Source organism: Bos javanicus, chromosome 23 (assembly GCF_032452875.1).
Source record: "Bos javanicus breed banteng chromosome 23, ARS-OSU_banteng_1.0, whole genome shotgun sequence".
Classification (NCBI taxonomy): domain Eukaryota; kingdom Metazoa; phylum Chordata; class Mammalia; order Artiodactyla; family Bovidae; genus Bos; species Bos javanicus.
The window spans coordinates 51,311,299-51,321,924 of NC_083890.1; the positions used below are offsets into that span (position 1 = coordinate 51,311,299).

Sequence of the window (10,626 nt, forward strand, 5' to 3'; positions counted from 1 at the left end):
AATAAAAGGCCAGTGAGAACAATGGCTGGTTGAGAACAACTGTCTCACAGTGACCACTTCGTACACCAACTGTGCGTGAGCAGATCCTGCCGGCCACAAACCGGTTCCACTGGGGCGACCGTCCGTGGCGCTCACTCCCAGGCCTGGTGGAGCCACACCGCCTCCCCCGGGTCATTTGTGTCTCGGTCTCATTCCTTTATAATCTGCACAGTCCCCCAGCCTGGCGGCCACTGGCCTTCAAGGCTGATGTGCGTGGGGTGCAGGGGCTTCGCAAGGCCGCAGAAGGCCCAGCCTGGCCGCTGCTGACCTCTGGATGCCGCCCGGGCTTTAGTCACACGGTCCCCAGGGTCCCCGAGTCCTGGGGGACGGCCCCCCTCCTCCAGCTCCCAAGGTCCTTTGGGGGGGCGGGAGGAGCAGAAGAAACAGGCCCGTCACAAGGCCACGCAGAGGAAACCTGACCGCCACGTCCAGTACAGCACGTCCTCCTCCGAGACGCCGCGAGAAGATCACCCTGCACAAAGCCCCCAGGCAGGGCGTGTGAGGGTCTCACTGATCAGAGGAAGGCACTGTGTCAGCTCAAACCCATCAGAGCCGCCATCAAAGAAACAGAGAAGCGACGCTGGCAGGAAAGCGGAGCCGGGGTGCCCTGCTGGCCCCGGTGCCCTGTTGGTGGGGGTGCGGCAGGGGCAGCTGTGAGGGCAACAACACAGCTGTTCCTGAAACCTTAGACGTGGAGTTACTCCATGACCAGCAACTTCATTCTGCGTGTGTGCCGAAAGAGGGAGAAGCAGGACTCAAAGCAGGCGCCCCGCTCACGGCAGCAGCACCCACAGCATTCACAGCAGCTGAAAGGGGGAGCACCCCACCTGTCGGTGGACGATGGGTAAACAAGACGTGGTCCATCCACACAGTGGATCACAGTCCAGTCTCAGAAAGGAAGGAGGTTCCGACACGTGCTGCAGCATGGAGGAACGCTGAGAACATCCTCAGTGAAATAAGCCAGCCACAGAAGAAAAAGCTCTGCATGATTCCACTTGTACGAGCTCCCTAGAGCAGATTCATAGAGACAGAAAGTGGTTTCCAGGGGCTAAGGGAGAAGGTGGAGTGAATGTTTAATGGGAGAGAGTCTCAGTTTTGCAAGAAGAGCTCTGGAGACGGTGGTGATGGCTGTACCACTACGTGACTGGTCTTAGCACCACTGACCTGTGCGTGTTAAGTGCTTAAGATGGTAAGTTTTCTGTTGTTGTGTTAGTCGCTCAGTGTCTGACTCTGTGACCTCATGGACTATAGCCCTCTGTCCGTGGGATTCTCCAGGCGAGAACACTGAGTGGGTTGCCATGCCCTCCTCCAGGGGATCTTCCTGACCCAGGGATTGAAGCCGGGTCTCCTGCATTGGCAGGCGGACCTGTTACCATCTGAGCCAGCAGGGAAGCAGAAGAAGAAAGCAGCTCTCCACCCGGGGACAAGGCGGCCTCGAGGTGGAGAATCTGGTTTCCACCCCCGAACGTGCTCACGCCGCCCTGCGCCCACGGCAGCTGCTCATCCTCTGTACAGGGGGCTCTGGCCAGTTTCTCCCGGATTCGAGGAGGGGCGAGCACTCGGTTCCCGCCGTTCGGGCCTTTGCCTATTACTCCCGTGTGTTTGGGTTTTACTTTTCCTGACCGTGACACTTCTGGCTCTGTTGGAAAATGTCACATGGTTCACACCAACGTTTCTATTCAGCAGGTGTGTAAGCAGCAGAGAATGCACGCGCAAGGCCACTTCCACGTCTCCCTGGAGTTCACACCCATTGCTTTTAAGGTGGGTTTGATCCATAATGTTTAGAGCACGTCCTCTTTGGAACCATCGTACCTAAGTGTCAGTCGGGTTTTTTTCTCCTTTACTGGTTACTTTTACGAGGCTGTTCCCTTGAAAGAAGCTCAAAGAGCTTTATATAAATCCATTGTATGAATCTTTCTCACACAGCAATGCGGTAGAGCGGGAAGTGGTAAGGCTCTTCCAGTTATGAAGAAACAGTCGAGGGAGTGGAAAATTCCAGAAGGAGCACGCCTCCTTGAGCTGCCATACCCCACCCTGATTTCCAGATATGCCACGGCTTTTTCCTCAGTCTAGACTGGAGACACTTACAGCGAGAGGCTGGAACTTTAATGAAACGCTCTGTTAGAGGCAGACTTCTTCAAGCTTGGCTTACACATCCAGGGTCACGCATGCCTTTCTCACGGATGTGTGGATGGGGGCAGAAGCCAGGTTTCTGGCTCAGAAAGAACCTGAGTTCTGAGTTTAGACAGGAAGTCCTCAGTCTGAATAATTAAACTTAAAACCCGGCATTTTTACGTAACACAAAGGAAGCACAAGCTTTCATTCCTTTTCGAGTTTCATAAGCATTTTTGGTCGCTCTTGTTAACAGAGATAGCAGCGTCTTAAATATTTTGCTTATGAAAAGCAACATTATAAAATGCCCTAAAGAAGTCTATTCTTTAGTGTGCTCTCACTAAAAAGAGCTACTCAGAAATTCAGCTCACTATATGGGGACCAAAGAAATAAATAAATTCAAAGTCTTAAAAAATGAGATTTTTATCCTATGCTTCTTCCCAGCTTGAAGGCTTCCGGGGGAACTCTGGATTGCGGGGTTATGTTTTCTCTGGGATTGTGGTGGTAACACTGGTTCGCGTGCATCCTGGGGCGCTAGCTCAGCTCGGCCACCAGGTGGCACTGTGGTCATTCACCAGCGCCCGCGGCGCCCCGGCCGGCGAGGTCGCCCAGGCATGTGCAGCCTCCGGTGCTCAGCCTGCGCTCCGTTATTATTTTTTGATTTATAAAGCGCCATTCCTCGGCAGATTCCCTGGCCGCAGCTGCTTTGGAGAAGGCTCGCAGAAGCATTACCCAGCAAGGGGAGCGACCCCGGCAAGGCGTAAGGTGGTCTGACGGACGCGCGCAGGTGGACATCTGGAAAGAAATCTGCTGACCCAAAGGGCCCAGCGGCCAAGGCCCCGGCCAGCAGAGGAGGGGTCAGCCCCGGGGCCACCCGTGTCCCAGCTAGCACGGAAGGCAGTCCCTCCAGTGGGCACACGCGCAAATCTGTTCCCGTAAAAGATAGAGGCAAGAGTTCTTTCGGTGGTGAGCAATCGAAACATTGCAGCTGGGACCTGCTGGGCCCGGTTCAGCCTTTGTGTTCCATCCAGAGTTGGGCTGGCTCCAGGCGCTCGGTTCAGTCTGCAGGGAGCCAAACACGCTCCTCATGGTTTAGGGAACTGCTGCAGTCGAGACCCTGAGCGGGCCGGGGAGCTGGGGACACCAGGGACCCTGCCTCTGGGGACAGTGCTCTGAACAGGGCGGTCGTTACAGGTGGAGCCTTTGTAACAGCAGCCGAAAACTTATAAATCCAGTTCTAAGTCATGACTGTGCGAGCCAGAGGGGAGCACGTTGATGGGATGCAAACGAAAATACAGAAGCTTGATGAAAACAGCACGACTGTGGGAGGCCAAGTGGAACCGTGGGCTGCGAGCTGGCGGTCCGACGACACAGGTGGGGGGGGTGACCTCCAGTGGTGCGGGCACCCACATGCCCTGAGCCCCCGCCCCCCATCAGACCGCGTGCCCTGAGTTATGCTAAGCAGTTCTCCCAGCAGTCTAGCGGAACAGCCATTGTCATCACTGCTTTACAGAGGAGGACCCTGAAGGCCCGATGGTCAAGATTACGTGGCCAACGAGACACGTCTGGGAGCTAGAGCGAAGGCCCCTCGGCTCCCAGGTCCCTTAGGGGCACCGCGCTGCTTCCTGAACAAAGCGGAGACGCGGGCGGGCATGGCCGCACAGAACCTCCGAAGGGTTCGCCTGCATCCCGCAGGCCTTCCCGCTGGCCGAGAGGAGGAGCGTCCAGAGCTCGGGGCCTGTCTGCCCTCCTCCCCACCTCCAGGCGGGAGCCGGGCTACTGTGAAGACCCGGGCCCAGGGGTCTCCTGCGGTCTATTCTCTGCTGGTTGCCACTCGCGGAGCGCGGGAGAGAGGAGGAGACCCTGCTGGTCACTCCTGGGGAGCCTGTCCGACAAGCGGTGGAGAGTGGCCGAGCGCGGTACCCGCGGCCATGGCCTGTGCACATTTGATTGGGGGATGATAAACTGCGCACAGGAAACTTGCTTCTTTCATCAACTCAAACAGGGAGGGAAAGCTTGAGCTCCCGGGAGGAGGAGGTGGGAAGACGGGGAGGCTGGAGCCCGGGCTGCCCTGACTGAGTGGAGGAGCGAGGGGAGCCGGGAGGACGTGGACGGATTTGCTGAGGACGTTATTGATGAGCAGAGTGGGGATCCCTGGCCCTCATGGGACGTCTAACCTGACGATGGGAAAGACGGAAGAGCTGGTGAGGACTGGCCTCCAGCTGACCTGCCAACTTCTGGAAAGAGACGGAGGGCCGCAAGCAGAAGGTGCAGGGCCAGGGGAGGAGGAAGCAGAGAGCAAACGTGGACGGTGCCCGTGGTGAGGCACAGGGGCCTCTCTGACCCACCATGTCTAAGGAGCCCCGCAGAGAGGAGCTGGGTGCTGGGTTCTAGTGGAGACAGGCTGGAGCCAGGCCGCTTGGCGTGGGGCGGGTGGGCTAGGGTGGGCTCGCACTGGCGGGGGCTGCACAGTCGCTGCGGCTTCACACGCCCGCTCTGGGCTGCTCGTCGGTGTGGCCGAGAGAGCCACACCCGGACGGAGATGCGACACCGCCTTCTGGGGTCCACAGCTAAGTCTTCCCACCTCCCCCGACCCCTGGAGACATGGAGGCCGTGGAGGAGAAGCAGAAGGAACACGGCCTTCTCCGACTTTGCTGGGGCTGATCAGTGTCCAGTAAGTACCTTCTTTGAAAAATGACTTTCCCCAGCAGGTTGTTTTGGAAGTGAAAGTGACTCAGTTGTGTCCTACTCTTTGCGACCCCATGGGTTGTAGCCCGTCAGGCTCTTCTGTCCATGAGATTCTCCAGGCAAGAATACTGGAGTGGGTAGCGTTTCCCTTCTCTAGGGGATCTTCCCAATCCAGAGATTGAACCTGAGTCTCCTGCGTTGCAGGCGGATTCTTTATCAGCTGAACCACAGGGAAGCCCGGTTGTTGAGAGTGTTAGAATTTTTTAAAAAATTGACTCTTCTCCGAGTCCTATTCTAGCTGTGTGGCTGTAAGTTATGCACGTGAAGCGTCAGACCTTCCCAGGAGGTAAACACTGCCGTCTCCGTGCTGAGATGTGGACACGAGGCCCCTGGAGACACGGGGTCACTTGGGGCCTTGGCTGCTGGTGGCAGAGCTGGCACTGGACATTGGGTCTAGACTCAAAACTTGGGGCACTTCCTCCTTATTTCCATAAATACAAAATAAGAAGAAATAAGAAAACATATCTCATTTGTTTTGTGCACACAACATTATTGCTTTTATAAAATATAGTCTGAAAAATCATCTGAAATGTCATCAGTCATCAGCAACCAGGAACATTTCAGTGATTCTCCATGAAGACTGCATTCATTTGCTGCATTCAATTCACTGCTGCATTCATTTCAAGATGAACTTGTCAATACACAGGTTTCTCCTTCTTGAAAACCGATTGCAACATATCTCATCGACCAGAAGTGTCTGGCTCTTTGGTCTTCAGGTTTGCCCAGTGGGGTGGGCTTGGGGTTTCCGTAGGGGGAAGGGCCTCCCTGGCTGCAGGAAGCCTCACTCCCGTGTCTGCCCCCCACCACCCCGCCCACTGGGGCAAGGCTGCTGGGAGCATCTGTGGGCTCTGACCGGCTTCCGAGAGGGGGTGTGATCTGCCTCTCGGGACAGGATTCTGGGGACGGGTCCTGGAAAATGAGAACCACGTCCACCCTCATCTGCCTTGACTGTGGGGATTTCCCTCCAGCCAGGCCCTCCAGGAAGCACTTTCAGTATTCCCTAGAAATGCCACGAGGTGACATGATGGTCCATTTTCTGTCGCTTGGGTGGGCGCACAGCTGAGAAGGGCTAGGGTCTGCCCCCAGGCCTCTGTAACTTGGAGCCTGTGCTTGGCGTCCCTTCATTGTGTCCCTGAGTCACGTCACCATCGCTAGCGGAGGCTTGTGTGGGAGAGGTCTACAGGAAGGTGCGGTTTGGGGGTAGGAGGAGTTAGACTCAGCAGACACACACACAGGTGTGCACACACCTCGCACCAGCATGGGGCCTCCCTCTCAGAGGAGCCTATGAGCGAGCAGCCTATGCTGGCTGGGACTCAGAGCCCAGCGCCCGCCCGCGTTTGGGAGCCAGCACCAGCTGTGAAGGCGCCTTTGTTTTCCTTATTGTGCAAAAGGTGTTCTGATTACAATGTGTTTTTCTGAGTCAGACGAGGGAGGTAAAATGTTGGCTATGAGATGGTATTTGTGAAATCCCAGTGGAAGAGATCATAAAGTGACTTGAGTGCTTGTTTACGAATGGTTTCGTGATCTGAAGGAGAACAGACTGAGCCGTAGTCACTTAGAGAATTTCTCTGGCAGGTTTGTAAATGCTGATGTTCAAGGAGGTCAGAAGAATGAATAATGAGACAGCTGCTTGGGGACTTGTATCAGTCAGGAAAATGGGTCCTGCTGCATAACAAACAAGCCCCTGGGTCTCCTAATGCAACAAAAGCCCATCTCTTATCCAAGTGCAGGCTGGCCGGCTCACAGGGCAGCTCTCCTCCCAAGGATGAGTGGGGATCCTGGCTGTTTCCCCTGCGGACCTGCCAGGGAGCGATCAGGTTTCAAGGCTGCCACACTGAAGAAATGAGGGCCTGAGGGCGGGTGGGGTGCTTTGAAGACCATATTCCGACGCCAAAATCAGAGGTTTGCAACCACTTCAAGAAGGACAAGCTCTAACTTTCACATTTGATGAAGGCACCTTGAAGAAATGTGAAGGTTAGCTCTTCTCTCACGAGTATAGGAACATATTTGGGAATAACAGGCCCAGAACTGTGGAAGCGGAATGGAAGTCCGTGATGAAAAGGAGCTGTCGTCAGACCTGGAGCTCACCGGAATCCAGGGCGGTCTCGCCTGGGATCGCTGCTTGGTTACCTCTGCACAGACTCTTCCCAAACGATGGCTCCGTCATGGACTCCTTGTGGACGCATGTTGGGAGGAACCAGGATCCTACCTACGACGACCACCGTCTGCAAAGAGCAGACATCTTGTCCCTCATGCTGCAGACATTTGTTATGAAACAACCAAGTTTCACCAAGGAAACTGGAATCCTTGGGTTCCTTCTGGACCCCACTTCTTCTCCACATCCCTGCCGCCCCGCTCCTCCCTCCTTAGAGGACACAGCTCTGACTAACTCGCCGCGGTCCCTTGTGGGACACTGGTTTAGAGACTCATTGCACCGCTGTTTTCCGTAATAAAGGCATAGGGTTGATTTATGTATTTTCAAAATTTACACAAGTGATGTCCTGTTGTGTGCATTGTTAGGACCACTTTGTATATTCAACATTTGGTTTTCAAGAGCTGTTCAAGGCATAAACTTAATTGTTCCTTTTAATAAATATTTTGTATTCCGTTATATTGGCTCTTGATGTTGGAAATTTAGACTGTCTTCAAATTCTCTTCTTACAAACTAGTTAGTGAATGATTATCACGGTTCATCAGAGAAATGGAACCAATAGTGTGTGTGTGTGTAAGTAATTATGTCTCTATACATATAGATATAGAACCCACTTATACTTAATATATATAAACACATATTTTTATATGAAATGGTTGTAATATATACAACAATTCTCAGAATGCTCAGCTCAACTTTGAAGCCTCAATTCAACAAGGATCGTTTGCATTTTATAGGCTCAAACCCCCAAAAGCAAGTCCTCTGGCTTAAAAAATCCATTCGCAGGAACTCTTCCGGCCCCGGGCCTCCGAGTAGTCACCGAGGTCCTCTGTGGCCCCGCCTGCAGCATCCGTCTCCTCTGTCGTCCTTGCACCTCAGCTCTGGTTTCCCACCTCAGCGCTGCTGACGCAGGGGCTGAGGAGTCCACACCTGGGGGGCTCCTGGTTTTGGAGGCTGTTAAGCAGCCTCCCTGGCATCTGCCTGCTCGATTCTCACACTCCTCCAGTTGTGAAAATCACAGCTGTTTCCATTCCCTGCCAAATGTCCCACGAGGGCAAAACTGCCCCAAACTGAGAACCAGTGACTTAATTAAAACCCCTCGGTAACGTCCCCATGGCAGATGCTCTCAGAGAAAACGCCAGCCCGCCCACTCTGCCCGCAGGTACTGGGTGGAAAGGGGAGAAGGATGTGCAACCTGATTGACCCTCCAAGGTTGCCCTTGAGGTCTAGGTTCTGAGTTTATTTCTCTGCTGGCTACACTTAGGAGGGATAATTTCGTGAGTAAAAACGATATGGTCAAGACAAATTGAGAGCAAATAAAGAAAGAATCTCTTTTTTTTCTATGGCAGGAAATGATAGGAACCTGAAAGGGAGTTTGCTTAAATTTTTGTCTCCCTAATTTAATTTTCTCTGTTGTTTTCCCAGTGGGGACCAGGCTTCCAGATGTTACCGCTGCCTTTTGATGTTAAGGGGGCTCCGGACAACGAAGAGCCGCAAGCATGAGCCCCCTTCTCCACAGCCAGACGCGCGTCAGTCACCAGCACCTAAGACGCAGGGAAGAATCTGGAAGAAGCAGAAATGTTTTCCAAAGAAAACGCACGTCGTGAGGTCCGTTCACAGGCTATTTTGACCCTAACTCAAGGGAAAGTTTTCCCCACGGCCGGACTCTCAGTTAAGTACATTTTAGAGAGTCTGACCGCTGACTTTTCCTGCAGTAGACTAGGAAAGAGTGGGCGTCACAGAAAAGTGTCCTGAAAGCAGAGAAAATGGTTGTTACCCCCTGATGGGAGAAGACAGAACAACAGAAACGGGAGCAATAAAAACCATCTCACGACCCCAAAACCTCAGGGGCCCGAGGTTAGCTAATATGTAGCATAAACTGCACAGACACTTCATTTGTCCCCTCTCCCTCCATGAGTAATGTTACAACGCTCACAGCGCTGGAGGTTTATGGGCGATGCTGAGTCTTTATCAAAGCAAGTTTCTCTTATGTTCACGATAGTCCTGCGGGCAGGGGTGATGGTCTCACACGAGTGTGAATGTGTGTGACCACCACTGAACTGCACGCATAACCCTGATGAGACTGGTGAACATTATGCTGCGTGTGTCACTGTTATGTAAAAAATCAGGTCTTAGGAGGACTGAGAAGTGTGTGATGTATTTTGGAAAAAAATAACCAAAACATATATGATTCAAAATAAAACTGTGCTGCCTAGGATAAGCAGACTCTCCTCGTGAGACACTCAGGAACAGTGTCTCCTTTATCACAGAAACTTGATGGTCACGATGTCTCTGGAATTTGCTCAAAATCAGCAAGCGAAAAAAAAAAAACAACACAGCAAGGAATCAGGTCCTAATAGAAAGAATCGGATGTCATGATTTGGGGACTGGCTTTTTTTTAAAAAAAAACTCTGACAATGAAATACGACTACAAATCTTGTGGTTTGATAATAGAACTTTAAAAAAACCCATGTTGGATGACTGGGTCCATTTCTGCGGCTCCTCTGAGAGTGTGAGCTTCAGGATTCCACCGTTATGCATCAGGATGAAGGATGAATAGGTGGACTGTCTGCCTTGACGACGGCGAGCAGATTCCTGGCGGCCTGCACCGAACACAGAGACCCCTGCGGGCCCCTCAGCGACCCCAGCGGGCCCCGGGGAGCGGCGGCTTCTACTCAGAGATCCGACCACTTGCTGTCATTTGTCACCCTGTTGACTGCGGCAGTAAGGACTCACTCACGCTGCTATCATGGTGCCAGGACCACGCCAGGGACTTTCTGAGGAGCTTTGTCCCGTCACATGAGAAGGTCGGATTGGGCGCTGCCTGCTTCCTGCTGTCTGGTCCTGCTGTGTGTTTCGCTCGATGTTTCTGCTCGTCCACATTAAAAGGGGAGAAGTCCTGAAAGCACAGACTATTGACCAAGGTGGGGCAGGCTCTGGAGACTCAGCTGACTTGGATTGACCACTGGCCCTCTCATAATTGTCTTTTTAAGGCTGCTGCTGCTGCTAAATCGCTTCAGTCGTGTCCGACCCTGTGCGACCCCATAGACGGCAGCCCACCAGGCTCCCCTGTCCCTGGGATTCTCCAGGCAAGAACACTGGAGTGGGTTGCCATTTCCTTCTCCAATGCATGAAAGTGAAAAGCGAAAGTGAAGTCGCTCAGTCATGTCCGACTCTTAGCGACCCCATGAACTACAGCCCACCAGGCTCCTCCACCCATGGGATTTTCCAGGCGAGAGTACTGGAGTGGGGTGCCATTGCCTTCTCCATCTTTTTAAGGCAGGGAGCTTCAAACCTTTTTTTTTTTTCGGAGAAAATTAGATCTCAAGTTTGGGGTTGGAATTCTAATTTTGTTTTTGTTTTGCTTAGTGAGAAATTTGATGTTCTGTAAGTGACTTTTAAAGTTATTTCTTTTTTGTGGCTGCGCTGGGTCTTCGTTGCTTTTCTCTAGTCGCGGCGAGTGAGAGCTGCTCCCGTTGAGGTGCACGGGTTTCTCCCTGCGGTGGCCTCTCTCGTTGCGGAGCATGGGCTCTAGGCACTTGGGGTTCAGTAGTTGTGAGATGGGGGCTTAGTTG

General features: G+C 53.0%; 1 long non-coding RNA gene across 2 annotated transcripts; it reads left to right on the forward strand.

Annotated features, from left to right (window-relative positions):
- The first annotated feature begins 347 nt into the window (after positions 1-347).
- LOC133236801 (uncharacterized) lies at positions 348-3,581 on the forward strand. 2 transcript variants are annotated; one of them, XR_009733043.1, is made up of 3 exons: positions 348-1,228; positions 1,723-1,800; positions 2,838-3,581. It is a non-coding gene; the product is annotated as an uncharacterized LOC133236801 (long non-coding RNA). The 2 variants fall into 2 exon arrangements; XR_009733042.1 differs by having other exon boundaries at positions 359-1,228; positions 1,726-1,800.
- The last annotated feature ends 7,045 nt before the right edge of the window (positions 3,582-10,626 follow it).